The sequence below is a fragment of the Hemiscyllium ocellatum genome, chromosome 1 (assembly GCF_020745735.1).
Source record: "Hemiscyllium ocellatum isolate sHemOce1 chromosome 1, sHemOce1.pat.X.cur, whole genome shotgun sequence".
Classification (NCBI taxonomy): domain Eukaryota; kingdom Metazoa; phylum Chordata; class Chondrichthyes; order Orectolobiformes; family Hemiscylliidae; genus Hemiscyllium; species Hemiscyllium ocellatum.
The window spans coordinates 138,993,122-139,009,852 of NC_083401.1; the positions used below are offsets into that span (position 1 = coordinate 138,993,122).

The window sequence follows — 16,731 nt, forward strand, 5'->3', positions numbered from 1 at the left end:
CTCTGAGTGGGTTGAAAAATATCTCCTTCACTTCAGTGCTACGTGGCTTCCCTTTATGCTGAATTCTGAGACAGTGGGCTTCATTTTACCAAAATTGAGTCAGCATCAATTTTAGAGTGTTTCATTCTGTGTGGGTGTGGGTGGTGGGGTGAGGGGTGGGGTTTGTATCCATGAATCTCCAGTGAGTTTTCTCATACTATTCTCCACAACTCATCTCAATACACACACTGTCACAGAGAAATGCACATTCAATAACAGTCACATGCGCACACAAACTTACACAGGCACATACTCAAACAGATACGTACATATACACACATGCACATATGCAGAGACATACACAGACACACACCAAGCCCCACTCTTTAGCATATCTCATCGTAGAACCCTGTCTAAAGGAATGTTGCTTTTTCCTCAGTGCCCAGTATAGACTCACATTTCAATTATACATTATTCAATCTGAGACCCTTATGTAGTAGAAAGCCTTCAAATAGTTGAAAACATTCATTTTATTCAGAATCAAACCAAAACGAAAAGCTGCAATTGCTTCTGAGGGCAGACAGAGACTGCCTGCCTTTTGAGTAGCAGCAATTTTACAGTTAATAAGTGATTGCTGTATCCAGGTCCCATTTGCCTGAGCCGAATGTCTGGTTTCTTGATAAGAGTTCAAGGGCGGCCTGTTCCTCTGAGAATGAAAGATTGTCATGGCAAGTTATGTGACCCTTGGATGACCAGGGTGTTATGGCTTTGGTTGGAGAAAAAAAGCAAGCATACATAAGATCTAGGAGGATGGGAACTGATGAAGCCCTTGAAGTATATAAGAAAATTAGGACAGAACTTAACCAAGGAATTAGATGGCTAAAAAGAGTCATGAAAGGAAAGTAAGAGTGTAGCCAGGGAAAGGGTTGGCCTACTCAAGGACAAAGGAAGGAGTTGATGTGTGGAGCCAGAAGAGGTAGGTAAGGCCCTAAACAAATATATTGTGTTGGACCTGAGAGAAGGAAGTGTTGAGTTTCTAAGCCAAGTTGCTATTCAAAAGGAAGAGGTGTTGTCTATTTTAAAAAAATATTAAGGTAGATAAATCTTCTGGTCCTGATGGGATCTGTCTCAGAGTATTGAGGGACACAAGAACAAATTGCTGGAGCATTGACAGATATCTTTGTATCCTCTTTGGCCACAGGTGAGGCCCCAGAGGACTGGAGAATAGCCAGTGTAGTCCAACTATTTAAGAAGGAAACTAGGGAAAATCCTGGAATTTACAGGCCTGTGAGTATTTCATCAGTGGTGGGGAAGGTATCAGAAAAAATTCTCGGACAAGATCTATACGCATTTAGAAACAACCGGACTTATGAGCAATAGACAGTATAGTTTTGAGCAGGGGAAGTCATACCTCACTAACTTGATCAAGGTTTGAGGAGGTGACAAAGATGTTTGATGAGGGAAAAGCAGTTGATGTTGTTTATGTGGACTTCATGGCAGACTGGTACCAAAGGTGAAGTCACATGGTATTAGGGTGAGCTGGCAATAAGGATACAGAACTGGCTTAGTCATAGGAGACAGAGGGTAGCGGTGGAAGGATGCTTTTCAGAATGGAGGGTTGTGACTAGTGGTGTTCCACAGGGATCAGTGCTGGGACCTCTGCTGTTCTTGGTCAACATAAATAATTTGTAGGAAAACGTAGCTAGTCTGCAGACGATACAAAGATTGGTGGAGTTGCGGATACTGAGAAGGATTGTCAGGATGCAGCAGGGTATATGGTGGGCGGCACGGTGGCACAGTGGTTAGCACTGCTGCCGCACAGCGCCAGAGGACCCGGGTTCAATTCCCGCCTCAGGCAACTGTCTGTGTAGAGTTTGCATATTCTCCCCGTGTCTGTGTGGGTTTCCTCCCACAGTCAAAAGATGTGCAGGTTAGGTGAATTGGCCTGGCTAAATTGCCCATAGTGTTAGGTGCAAGGATAAATGTAGGGGAATGGGTCTGGGTGGGTTGCTCTTTGGAGGGTCGGTGTGGATTTGTTGGGCCGAAGGGCCTGTTTCCACACTGTAAGTAATCTAATCTAATCTAATATATCAGTTGGAGGCATGGGCAGAAAAATAACATGTTGTTTAATCCTGACAAATGTGAGGTGATGCATTTTGAAAGGTCAAGTGCAAGTGGTAATTATACAGTGAATGTCAGAACCCTTTGGAGTATTGATATGCAGAGGGATCTGGGTGTGCAGGTCCACAGATCACTGAAGGTGGCAGCACAGGTAAATAAGGTAGTAAAAAAGGCTTATGGCATGCTTGCCTTCACTGGAAGGGGTATTGAGTATGAGGATAGGCAAGTTATGCTGCAGCTTTATAGAACTTTGGTTAGACCAGGGAATATTGCATGCAGTTCTGACCAGCACACTACCAGAAAGATATGGATGCTTTGGAGAGGGTACAGAAAAGGTTTACCAGAGTGTTGTCTAATATGGGGGATTTTAGCTATGAAGAAGAGTTGAATAGACTGGGTTTATTTTCACTAGAATGCAGAAGGTTGAGGGGAGACCTGATAGAAGTTTATAAGATTATGAATGGCATGGATAGAGTGGAAAGTAGAAAGCTTTTTCCCATGTTGGAGGAGTCAATTATTAATGGACACAGTATCAAGGTGCGAGGAGGAAAGTTTAAAAGAGATGCACAAGGCAAGTTTTTCACAAAGGGTGGTAAGTGCCTGGTACGCACTGCCAGAGGAGGTGGTGCAAGCAGACACAACAGCAGCATTCAAGAGGCACCTGGATAATACATGAAAAGGAAAGGAATAAAGGGGTAGAATGCTGGAAATGAAAACAACTTTAGTATGGAAAGGCAAAATGTAGTGGCACAGGCTTGGAGGGCTGAAGGGCCTGTTCCTGTGCTGTGTTGTTCTTTGTTCTTGTTGCACTTAGTGCTGCCGTGCTCTTTCGTGCTGAAAGTGATGTTCGTCCTCATTGTTCTCATCCTTAGTTGACTGCTCGTGCTTTCACAGCTCTTCAGCTTCCATCATATCCCATCTTTGTCTGTTCCAATTGTGCAGAGTACAGCGTGCTGGGATTATGTCGCACAATGTTTCCACATTCTGCTGCATGACCCCCCTCCAAACTGATCCAAGCATTGGAACCTTATCTTCAACATGCCTATCAGCTGCACCATGATGGCCATGCTCAAAGAATCAGTTGTGTAATTGAGTCGTCGGCAGACGGAAGCCCTTGTCTCGCTGTAACCATCCGGATAAGGCACCCAGCCCTTGCTGGTTTCGCATACTTCTCCATATATTGGGACATGAAGGACTGTAACAAGGAGGGCCAGAGAATTCCTTTACATGAACCTTTGACATAGGGACAGTTTTCATATAAATACAGCAGAAGTCATGCCACAAACACACGGTGGGAGACTGTAATTGTTGCGTTACCTTATCCCATCACCCCTCATATCAACCAAGAAAGGCAGAATGGCATATAGGAGCATGTTAGTGAATACTTAGAGTTCAACACCAGAGAAAATCAGCTGGGTGTCCTTATGCAGCCTATGGCACCTTGGATTTGCTTTGTGAATAGTGACCCACAGGTGTCAATTTTAAGGTTGCCACTGATTACTTCTGCTTCACAGAGATGACTGTTCAATCTGCAAAGACCAATGATGTGGCCATGTTTGCTTATGACCAAGATTTATACTTTACACAGACACTTCATGCATTTCACATACACAGTGCTATAATTACATATGACTGTTCCTTGAAGGGTCTCACATTACTCACAAACAGAGGTCATGTACTCGCGCAGAAAATAATACACTAACTTGGATACTTCAGCTAGGATTGCAGCCATTTTACATTTTCACTGTACACTTACAATTCACATGAATATAGAAGGCAACACAAGTTGTGACTCATCAAGCACAGGCTCACATGGTAATCAAGAGGCAACTCCTGAGTTTCCACGTTCCTTTCTTCGTTTGTACTTCCTGTTGACCCCATCAGTGCTGAATTTCTGTAAGTTCCCACTCCCCTCTTTGAATTACAGCTTTCTCTCCTAACACTGCTCTCTGACCCCCTCTCCTACAGTTCAGTCACATAAACCATTGTGCTGTGCTGCACCCCCACAGTCGGAACCAGGATGATGGTGACTGTCAATAACCATCCTTCTCCAATAAGCTATCACCACTTAAATGCTGAGTTTCTCCCCTCTCAATTATTTTCTCCTCTGCGTCCAAGCATTCTGCCTCCAAATCCTAGAATTGACTTCTACAAGTGGACCCTCATAATCCCCCTTAACTCCCATTCAGCTGACCTCCAGGAGTGGCCATAGCACACTCCCCAAATTGCATGTATGGACACCTTCACCCTGACTGTCCCAAGTAGCTAACTGACCATATCTAAGGCTCCGGACTGATAGTGGATTCTGCCATTGACTGACAATGCCGGGATGGCTTGACTGAAGGCTGTTTTCCTTAATGTCACTGCAACATGTCCTGCTGGACTTTGAGGCACCACTATTTGGTTGAAACATGTGCAGCTGGCACATGCTGCAGCTGTGATAGTGACATTGCAAGGTTCTGTACTGCTATATGTCCACCTTCTTGACAGATCTTTGAAAACTACCATTAAAAGCTTTATGTCTGTGCTCTCCAGCAAGGCAAGACACAAGGGCAAGCCTTTACTTTCTGGTTGAGGGGGCAAAGTGCAAAAAGGCAAGATCTGGGAAGGCAGAGCTACTGTTACCATCCAAGTAGGCACAAATACGTGAGTGCTTAGAGAGCAAGCAAAGAAACCTGAGACGCACCTTGTTCAATCCATGAGTTGGATGCCAATCCTTGCGTGCAATGAATCCTGAAAACAGCATTCCAATTAATAGTACCAGTGTACTCCAAGCATTGAATTTGTAGAACAATGTTGGGTTGAAAAATATGCGAAGAGGATGTGTGTTATGGAGGCAAGGGGTTGGGGGATGTTGTTTACTACCCATGGATCCCTGAAATGTTGATGATGGAGACCCCCAAGGAGTGAACAGGAGTCACCAGGCTCCAACTCTAATTTTCATATTGGGAATAGTCATCATATATTTTCTTCATGGCAAGTGGGAGAATGGGAAGTTGTATATCTATGAGTTGAGATGATAGAATAATATCATGTGAAATAGGCTTCTTGCCATTTACTCATTAGATTCCCAACTTGCTATTCATAACTTTTTATCTCAACATCAAGAATCCTTATTGCTGGTGATGTCACTATGTTTTCCCCATTGCCTTGTCAAATCAACATCTCCCAGGGATTGAGAAGGTTCTGCCTGTGGTTCCTACAACCTGCCTCCTAATCAGTGGAACCATCCTTTCTGCATCTATCCTGTGTGACCCTTTAAGAATTTTGTAACTTTCAAGACCCACCTCTCATTCTTCTAAACTCCAGAAAATATACACTCAGTCTCTTCAATTTCTCTTCATAGGAGAGGTGTCCCACCATACAGGGCATCGATCTTGCTTGAAAGTTGAGGGTGTTTTTTTAAAGAATGATTTTACTGAATCCTAAAAATTCAAATCACAGCCTGGAATTTGAGAGGGAGGCAGGCTGTGAAAGGACAAGATTGGTGTTTGAATTTGTGGTAGGAAAGGTGGGTGTTCATGGACTACTCATAGCCATGCCCTAACACAGAAAAGAAATCATCTGGAAGCTGAGTCCATCCTTGTAAGGCAGAAGTGGGTACTGCAGATGCTGGAGATCAGAGTCAAGATTAGAGTGGTGCTGGAAAAGCACAGCAGGTCAGGCAGCATCCGAGGAGCAGGAAAATTGACATTTCGGGCAAAAGCTCACGTCGATTTTCCTGCTTCTCGGATGCTGGCTGACCTGCTGTGCTTTTCCAGCACCACTCTAATCTTGACTCAGTCCTTGTAAGTCCATCCCACAGCCATGAAATACTTTGGATAGGTCAAATGGGTGGAAGGTAGGAGCCTGTCTCTCACCCAAGGGAAATGTCCTCCCTTGTGAGTTTCTGGCCAATCTGATTCATTGATAATTCCTTCGTGTGCCTGCATTCCTGGAACAAGTTTGCTAATGGGTTGGGGTTAGTTGACTGGCCACCCAGTACGTTTATAAATTTTCCCTCCACTGCAGACAAGCTTGCTGAGCACAGTCAGCACCATGCTATTTTACAGTAAACATACTGTTTTCCCCAATTGCACAGTGCTGTTGTCAAGTCAAAGGTATGTTTTGCATACTATATTAATAATTAATGGAATATGATTTTCAATGCCAAAGTGATATCAGGAATGTAGGCCACTTGTCTCGACAGCTGGTGGCCCATATCAAACAACACTTCCATTGAACACACTGCAGTACATAGCATGCTGACTGTAGTCAACTGGCCTGTGCTTGAAAACATCTAAATACCATGTATCTACTAAGTTATCCTGACTATACTAAGTATTACATTGGAAATTAGTCAGTCTCCCAGTGTAAATCATTTGCACGTGCTAGAAGCTGCATATTTTCACACATAGGATTCTGTTCTTTGTAGACAAATGCCATTTGTCCATATTAGATTAGATTACTTACAGTGTGGAAACAGGCCCTTCGACCCAACAAGTCCACACCGACCCGCCGAAGCGCAACCCACCCATACCCCTACATTTACGCCTTACCTAACACTACGGGCAATTTAGAATGGCCAATTCACCTGACCCGCACATCTTTGTGACTGTGGGAGGAAACCGGAGCACCCGGAGGAAACCCATGCAGGCACGGGGAGAACGTGCAAACTCCACACAGTCTTGTCACCTGAGTCGGGAATTGAACCCAGGTCTCAGGCGCTGTGAGGCAGCAGTGCTAACCACTGTGCCACCGTGCCGCCCACAAAGTAAGCCTTGCATCATATTGTAGTAAAAAATGAGGTCTGCAGATGCTGGAGATCACAGCTGCAAATGTGTTGCTGGTCAAAGCACAGCAGGCCAGGCAGCATCTCAGGAATAGAGAATTCGACGTTTCGAGCATAAGCCCTTCATCAGGAATCGGGCTTATGCTCGAAATGTCGAATTCTCTATTCCTGAGATGCTGCCTGGCCTGCTGTGCTTTAACCAGCAACACATTTGCAGCTTGCATCATATTGCATCATTTTCCTTGAGGAGAAGGTTTTGGAGACTGCCAATATTACATTTTCCATTTTAATGCAAAGACTGCCTGAGTGTGCCTGCCTGATTTGTGTTTAATCAGCTAAGGTTACCAGTTCATAGTTCTTGCTACATTCCACACCATCAATGGTTCCACCAATCAGCACTCTCTTCTCTTGTTGTATAAATTGGTGTTCCCTTTCAAAATCTTGTTTATTATCTGCCAGTCTTGCTGAGTGTGAAACAAAAAGTTTTGAATCTGTGTCTCTTTATAGCAATACAAGAGAGTTGTTAGTGGCAAGAGGCCTTTGCTTGTGCAACTCAATATGTAATTAAACAGTTCTGGGTAGCAGAATGTTAATGTTATACGTGCACCAAGATGTTTTATCTTGGATCTTAGAATAAGATTTACTTTGGTTCCAGTTATATTAGAATATGAACAAATGTGGTTTATGCTGAAGCACAATGTAGACAAATATAAAGATGACAAATAGCTGAAAAACCAAAACTATTGCAAATTGCTTTAGTTGTTTTCATTTGTAAAGTGATCCTGTAGTCAACCAAAGCAAACTTAACACATTGATTCAATTTTGTTTTGGCGCCTCTGGAAAAGTATTCTGATGACTTTAGGTATACTCTCTCAACATTCTAACCTTATTAGGGCACAGAATTATTAACTTCTGCAGGGTATTGGAACCAGAGTTCTCCTGTTCCCTGTACATATTTGTAAGTAGGTGAATATGGAATTGAAGAAACATAAACTTAAAACTAACATGTTTCTGTCAACTAGAGTAACCAAAAGGACTGTTGTGAGCATTCGACTATTGAAAAGCCAAAGATTTAAGTGTTTAGAAATGTTATATAGTGTTGGATTAATCTTTACTAATTGCTTCAAGAATTTTCAAGAATAAAGCTTTACTAAATATTATTTTGTTTAAAAAAATCTAATTGAACAAGACAGGATAAATGTCGTCATGGGTTAGGCTTACTTCCAACATGTTCACTTTCCAAAATAATGTTGTATAACTGATTTTATTCATTTCTTAAGATAGCCTCATAAATAAATCAGTACCAGACTTACAATTCAGGCATTGGCAACATGAAATTTGGATGAATTCTGATGCTTGACCCCAAACTTAAGATGTGATTTCATATTTAGTTTGTCTAATTGTTCAGGAGGTGGAAGTAGCCATTTCAATTTGAGCAGTCAGCTGTTTGAAGGCCAGGAGTTAGGATGAGGCAAGCATGACAAAGTAAGGGCCAGTACTTGTGCTGTTGCTGGTATGCCCCACTGTTTCCTCACAAAAACACCTCCAGAGAAACTTGCTTGAACCCTGCAATGTACCTGACTACCATGCTGTCATTCACATGATTAGTTGGGCTTGCCAGGAAATATTTTGAAAAGTTAGTCCGTTCTGCAATGTAAGGGGCCATTAATTGGAGCCAAGTGGTTTCCATGTATCTTACCCACTGCTGACCTGTTGAAAGTTCAGATCTGTCCTGGAGCCATGAGAAGACCTCTGAGACAACTTCCAAAGCCCAGTCCTGTGGCACTTTGAAAATCCCAGCCCCACACAAATCAACTAGTTATTGCTGAGAAAACGCGTTAGCTTTTTGTGCTCACTCATCAAGACAATACATAAGAATGTGAATTCAAGAAAATCGGCATTAATGCTATGTGAATGCAGATTCAGTGCAAGTGAACTCTCATTAGTTGAGGCAAAGCATCAAGGTTGGGATGAACCATCAACTGATTCTGTTTATACTGCCAGAAGAAATGACTGGAATTTTGTCAGAGTGGTCCCTATGACTAGCCAGAAAGTCAAGGGCAATTTCACCTCAGCCATTTAGAGGAGCTGTGACCAGATTTCAAGTTCATCCGGCAACTAGTGAGCTGGCTTTGGGGCCCCCATTTCTCGGAGGGAGAGCTACATCCCTTAAAGAATTACCACCAATTAGAGGATTGGCAATACTTTGATCACAGCTGTAGTTACTGAACTGCATTGATCAGAGTATCCCTATAGTGTGGAAGCAGGCCATTCGGCCCAACAAGTCCACACTGACTCTCCAGAGAGCATAACATCTAGAGTCGACCCCCTATCCCTGTAACTCTGCATTTTCCATGACCAACCCACCTAACCCACACATCCATGGGCAGTATAGGCAATTTAGCATGGCCAATCTGAGAAAGCTGCACATCTTTCCCTGTGGGAGGAAACTGGAGCCCCCGGGGGAAACCCATGCAGACGCTGGAATTGAATGCGGGTCTCTGGTGCTGTGAGGCAACAGTACCAACCACTGAGCCACCATGTGGCCAGGATGTTATCCTGGCAGTAAAGTATGTATGGTGAGAGTCACTGGTGCTAGTCAGGTAAGTTGCATTGAGGAGGGGAAGTTTGGAGTGACCTCGGTGGTGGGATCAGGGTTGTTGCACGGGGAAACTCTTTATAGGGCAGCTGGCATCTTCTTCCCATCTCTGAGCCGGTAAGGAGACTGCACATCTCAAACTTCATACCCACTCTTTATAGAATTCCAGCAGTGGGATACAGGCACCCTCTATTAACCATTATCGTCATTCTAATAATCTGAGAACAGGTGAGCTATTAACCACTTTCCCTTCTGCTGGTTAGATACAATGCAGTGTGGAAGCAGCAACATGCAAACTCCGCTCTCCTTCCCAATTTTTCAGCCACAGCCCATCCCACAATCTCCACTGTTCCAAATCCCATTGTTGCAAGCCCTGTGACATAATTTGAATTATTTACAATTTTCATTGAAGTTATAATTAAATACTATTTAAAAGCATTTCCTTTTGAACATGAGTTTTAATGCAAAAACACAAATAACAGAATTGAATTGGAATTGTCAAAGACGTTTTCATGGTTACAATGGTTTCAGTTAGCTAATTTTGAGCTGAGACACGTTAATCATCCTGTGAACATACATTTGACATTTTAATATGTTGTATATAAGTGGCTGCAGAAAAATTTGGAGGAATGATCAGCTACAAGTAAAAAAAAAGCAAGCAAAAATTTGTATTGCCAAGTTAATCAGCCAAAGTCAGAGTGAAGTAAGCGCAGACATGTAATATGCATCTTGGTACATATTAGAATGTTTTGTGATTGATAGTGATTTGTAACACCAGTCGCAACAATGTTCTTAAGAGTGTTCTTCAAAGATGCAGGGAACACACACATTCTAACATATTGCCCATCAGCACTGTAGGAATTTGTATGCACTGGACTGAAATCTCATTTTTTGTCAATTTGGAATGGTGTTCACTTTATATTAAAGATCTTGTATAGAACTGGCAAGTAAACCATTTATTCCTCTACTTAGTCTTTTTCTTCTTAAAAAGACATGCTAAGCTATGTTGGGGATTATACCAGTGCTACTGCAAGAAAAGTGTTTCAGAGAAATGGTAGCCACATTTTAGGTATGCAAGAGTGACAGTTGAAGTTACAAATAGAGTGACCCCCATGAATCTAAATCCAGCTAAACCGTTGACTTTGGCTTGAACGGGATTTGGGCCAACTAAATGTCCTGGAAATAATTGTAAACTCTGTGTTCCAAGTTGTTGCCTGATTCATTCCGTTTAACAGCCAAATCCAAGGCTCATTTTTCACTTGAACAGAATATAACTGAATCATCATCGTGATTGAATCCATAACTCTGTTCCCAAATCCAAAGTGAGTTTATACTAATCCTTTTGTAGCTCAAGCAGAATATAATGGATTAGCAATTAGCAACTACCCATAGGTGGCTGGGGAGCTTAAACAATTGGCTGATTAGCAAACATTAAAAATGTACCTCAGCAAGTATATTGTAAGTACAAATATTTGGTATTGTGAACATACTAATTTGTACTCCATCTGCTTTGCAGAGTATTGCTAGCAAATCAGAACTGCATTGAAAATAGTTTGTTAAAGTAGAAAAAAAATACCAAAAACTATGGTGGGGAAAAAAAAATCATGAGAGGAGATGTGGTAAATCAAAGGGAGGCAATGAGGTCTTACATCAGGGTAGCAATTAGGCGTAATGATAACTGAAGGGTGTCAGACGGGGACAGTGTACAAACTTAAAATTGCATAAGAATACAATTTCACAAACAGTAAAAAGACAGAATTAAGGGCTTTATAACTGAATGCAGGCAATATTATACCATAATGGATAAATTGTTAGCGTTATGAAGGTGTAAACCAGCAACATAGAAAAGATTTATCCCATGCAGTAATCTGAGAAAATTCGAGAGGCCAAGAACTATTTAAAGTAAAAATAAACAACTTTATTTCTTAACGAATAACAGAGAATAATTAACTGACAACTATTTACAACTCCTTCTTCTAACCTATCTTTTACTTTCCCTTCTATAATACTAGTCTGATAAAACCCCAATTATGATCTACCAAAAATTCAAATTTTCAAAACCAGCCAGATGTTGAATCTTCTCATATACCTTCCTTGGTTGTCTTTTCTTCTTAGGGATTTCTGTTTCACAGGTTACTGATCGATAAAGGTATCTTTAAGAGAGCTATTTTTTTCCGGGCAGTCTGCAGATGCTGGTGGCTTGGCAGTTTTCCTTTCAGCTTTGCCCGGTCTTATACCCCCAAAACATCAGATTGTGCTTTTAAGATTGTCAATATACTAAATTCAAACTGGATTGGAGTTTGGTATTTTTCAGGGTATAATTGAAACTGATTGGCCAAATTTGAATTTGTTCTGTCGTCTCCAGGCAACCGGTTAATCTAGTTGATCAACCAAAAGGTTATATTATATCTTGTTCAGAACATTTGGTGCTGTATCAGATAGTTCTGCTAGCTTTTAATGCTGTTAAAGGTACAGTAACCCTTACACCTTCATAACACTAGCACAGATAGATATAAATATATATGACCTGATAGACATTACAGAGGTATGATTACAGACTCTCCAAGGTTGGGGCCTAAATATTGAAGTGTATTGACCTTTCAGAAAAAAGCAAGCTAGAAAATGCAGTAGGTATCTCTGTTAATTAAGTTAATTAAGTAAACAGAGATGACCTTAGCTCAAAACAGCAAGATGTAGAATCACTTGGAGTAAAGATTAAAAAATAAGAAAGGTAGGGGATTACTTATGGGAATTGTCTTAGGCTTATCTATCAGTCATTACTCTGTCAGAAGGAATATACAGGAAGAAATAAATGGGTGGTATAAGACAAGGATTCCAATAACTGATCGAAGGAGTCGCAGAGGATCCACAGCCTGAAAAATGAGGAACAAACCCATCGGTCCAACTTGCCCATGTCGACCAAATTTCCTAAATTTCCCATTTGTCTGCATGTGTTAGTTGCGTGCATGGAACAGTTCCTTAGACGAGAGTTTTCTGGAACCCACAAGGGAACAGGCTATTCTCGAGCTGGTGGTGAACAATGAGAAATGATTAATCAGTAGCTTCATGATGAAGGAGTTTCTAGATGACAGCAATTGGAACGTGATAGAATTTCATGTTCAGTTTAAAGGGAAGAAGTGTGAATCAAAGATTAGTGCTTTAAGCTTGAATAAAGGTAATAGTAAGGATATGAAGGCAAAGCTAACAAAAGTGAACTGGAAATGAGTTTAAAGGTTAGGACAGTCAAGGTGCAGTTGCACAATAGTGTTAACAGATAGTCACTCAGCAAATATGTATCCAAATGAGAAATAAAGTCTCTGATATTTCTTCCATCTGCAGCTAAGTAAAGGACTTAAGAATAGGATCAAACTGAAAGAGATGTGATGGAAATCTGCAAAGATTACTGAGTGGTAGTTAGTAGGTTGCTCAGATTCTAAGCATCTGCAACAACCATTTAAAGAAAAGTAGGACAGTGCAGAGTTTGAGTGTAAAGTAGCTAATCATTTGGAAATAAATGGTAGGAGTTTCTACATATCCTAAAATTGGACAAGAATCCTTAAAGGCTGTTTGCAAGAAATATCCCAATTTGATCAAGTACGTGACTTCTACCTTTTGAAATTTTCTATGGAATCTACTTCCATCACTGTTCCAGAGGAAAAGAACTTTGTGTAAAATAATTTCCTCTCTAGTCTTTCTTGCCTTTTTTTAAAGACAATATATCATAGAGCTATAGAGATGTAAATCACCCAAAACAGACCTAACTTGTCCATGCCGACCAGATATCCCAACCCAATCTAGTCCACCTGCCAGCACCCGGCCCATATCCTTTCTATTCATATACCCATCCAGATGCCTTTTAAATGTTGCAGTTGTACTAGCCTCCACCACTTCCTCTGGCCAGTCATTCCATACACATACCACCCTCTGTGTGAAAAAGTTGCCCCTTAGGTGTATTTTATAGCTTTCCCCTCTCACCCTAAACCCATGCCCTCTAGTTCTGGACTCCCCACCTCAGGAAAGAAACTTTGTCTATTTATCCTATCCATGGCCCTCATGATTTTATAAACCTCTACAGTCCTAGCCTATTCAACTTTTCCCAATAGCTAAAATCCTCCAACCCTGGCAACATCCTTGTAAATCTTTTCTGAACCCCTTCAAATTTCACAACATCCTTCCATTAGGAAGGAGACCAGAATTGCATGCAATATTCCAAAAGTGGCCTTACAATGTCCTGTACAGCTGTAACATAACCTCCCAACTCCTGTACTCAATACTCTGACTAATAAAGGAAAGCATACCAAATGCCTTCTTCACTAACCTATCTACCTGTAACTCCCTTCCTACATACACTATCAAATCCTCACAATTTTTCAAACCTTATTTAAGTTTCTCCCTAACCTTCTGTGCTTTAAGAAGAAAAAAACTCTTAAAGCTTTCCACAAGACAGTTTGTGGTGCCGCCTACTCACTAGCCCGGGAACCTCCCCACCAGCATCGGACTGATCACGTCCAGACCTATGGGCCAGTAAAGGAGTTTGCCCTTGAGTTATTGTGCCTGGACACCCTGGCTGAAAGGTATTCCTTGATTTGCTACCACCAGGACAAGTTTCCTGGCTTTGTATCTTTGGTAAGTGGAAAGGTACATCAGCAGTGGCATGAATCTGATTTATCTGGGTGAGGAAGCAAAATGCAAAAAGGAAATGCAAGGCAGGGCTGCTGTGAGCACTCAGGTAGGCGGAGTGTGAATGAACGGTATGACAGTATGTCAAGTACCCAGAGGTGTAGCCTCATCACCCAAATGCTGGATGCATGTTCTTCAGCCCATAGTGTGCTTGCAGCAACATTGTTTAAACAGTTACTAATGCAGTCCAAGGTGCAAATTGAAGTGCAGAAGTATCCTTTAAATGGATTGGAGGTATACATGAGGATTCTCAGAGATGACATCTGTGATTCATCGTGGTAAACCTCATCAACACCCTCTCAAGGCCTTGGCAACCTCTTTAAAGTATGGTGCCTAGAATTGTACTTATATTCCAGCTGAGGCCAAGCCAGTGATATGTAAAGATTTGATTTTGATTTCTTGTACTCAATGTCCTTACTCACAATGCCAAGTATCTTGTACATTCTCAACATCATAAACTCACCTACTTGCTTCAAGGATGTTGAGAATATCATTAAGAACATTACCTCCTCAACAACATTACTTCAAAGAATTTAATAGGGTTCGGTAGTTAATATGTTTATCCATCCCATTTTGAACAGTGTGTGAATATTTTCATTCCTCTATTTCTGACACCACTCTCATGTCCAAAGAGGATTAAAAGATATCAGAGTTTTTGTTCCCTCAGTAACCGAGGATACTCATTACCAGGACTGGATTAATTATTACCTTTAGCGTGATTGTAACTTTGTTTACAATCTGCCTTTCAACTGTTTCACTCTGATGTCACTACAAATTTATCTATTATTTTATGTGCTTGTGTCTTGTTTAATAAGATTGATTTGGCACCTTAGCAAGTGTCTTGTGGAAATCCATGTATAACGCATCAAGAGATTCCCCTTCACCCAACCTATTTACTACATCCTCAAAAAAAACCTTTAATGTGATTAAATATGATTTCGCCCTCAGAAATCCACAAACACTGAAAATTGAAGAGTCAAAAGATCTTTCACACATTGAATTCCTTTTATTCTGAAGACTTGCATTCATTCTCTTAATTCTTTAATTGAACCTGAACACAATCTGAAAGAGGCATTTGCTTCGTATTCTCTAGAAGAGAAAGCTACGTAAACTTATCAAACTCTACAGTTCCATACATCATTGCTTTGTGATTTTAGTTTCCCACTCATTAACCTTAAAATGCATTGAAATCAAGGAACAGTCTGAGCATGGATATCCCAGTTTTCATCAAGTATAAAATATCCGTAGTATCATTTCTATATGTTCTGTTGCTATGATATGCAAGATAATGGAAAAAACAGCATTAAATCTGATACCTTCCAAAAAACTATATACTGGTCAGTCAATTCCTACGTGATTCTGCTTAAAGACAGCATTGTGCCTATATAGTTCGCGTTATACTGATAAAATAGCCTCACGGTGGCTCAGTGGTTAGCACTGCTGCCTCACAGCACCTGGGACCCGGGTTCAATTCCAGACTCTGGTGACTGTGTGGGGTTTGCACGTTCTCCCCATGTTTGCATGGGTTTCCTCTGGGTGCTCAGCTTCCTCCGGCAATCACAGATGTGCAGGTTAGGCGGATTGGCCATGCTAAATTGCCCTTGGTGTTCAGGGATGTGTAGGTTAGTTGCATTAATCAGGGTAAATGCAGGGGACTGGGTCTGGTGGATTACTGTTCAGGGGAGTCAATGTTGACTTGTTGGGCCAAATGGCCTGTTTCCACACTGTATGGGTTCTCTGAATAGAAATACAAGATGATAAAACCTGTCCCCGAGCTTTAATTCTCGAAATTTAAGTTTGATTCCAGCAAATCTGCATTGTACTCCTCGCAAGGCTAATTTGTCCTTACTGAAGGGCAGGGCCGAAACGTGAATGCAGTACTCCACATGCAGTTCCACCAAGGCTCTAAAACACTAAAGCACAACTTCATTCCCTTTGTATTCCAGCCCTCTTGAGATTAATGACAACTATGTTTTTTGTCTTGGCCTGAAGTGTAGAATAGTCAAAGGCAAGGAATGGAAATAGGATTAATTATTCTATTGGAATTGGTTCTGTCATTTAACCACATGAGTTATTTGAAAATGAGTGACAAAAATCATTAGTAAGTATATAAAAGCCTTTATCCAACACTTCACTCCGCAATTGTTGATGACGAGTCGTGACAAAGAATGCATTCAGCATAATGTTCTATGGTTGAGTAGGGATTTTCTGAGCTCTCAACATTTCTGTTACCAGCACTAGTTCTAATATTATTAATAGTATGTGGTTCAAGCACAAATTAAACAGTATTAAATGCCAAGGAAAGAATGATTTCTGTGCACTTATTTTCCATCTATTTCACTAACCGAATAATATATCAAAACTTATTGAAATTTCAACTGTGGTAGGCAAGATCGAGTGAAATCTAGAAATCTCTTGCACTGAACTACTTAATCCAAGAAACTCAAACCTGTTAATTGTGATGCTGCCCCATTACAAATGGTGAGAGACACTGGCATGTACTAATATTAGGGAAGATTGCAAGGATTTTTTTAGATTTATAAAGGGCAAAAAAAGAGAGGTGAAAGTTGACATTAGCCTG

At 41.1% G+C, this 16,731-nt stretch overlaps 1 protein-coding gene across 1 annotated transcript in view; it reads left to right on the forward strand.

Moving 5' to 3' along the window:
• The window catches only part of LOC132816624 (protein transport protein Sec24D-like), a 202,212-nt gene that overhangs the window by 163,860 nt on the left and 21,621 nt on the right, over positions 1-16,731 (forward strand). The window lies entirely within an intron of this gene.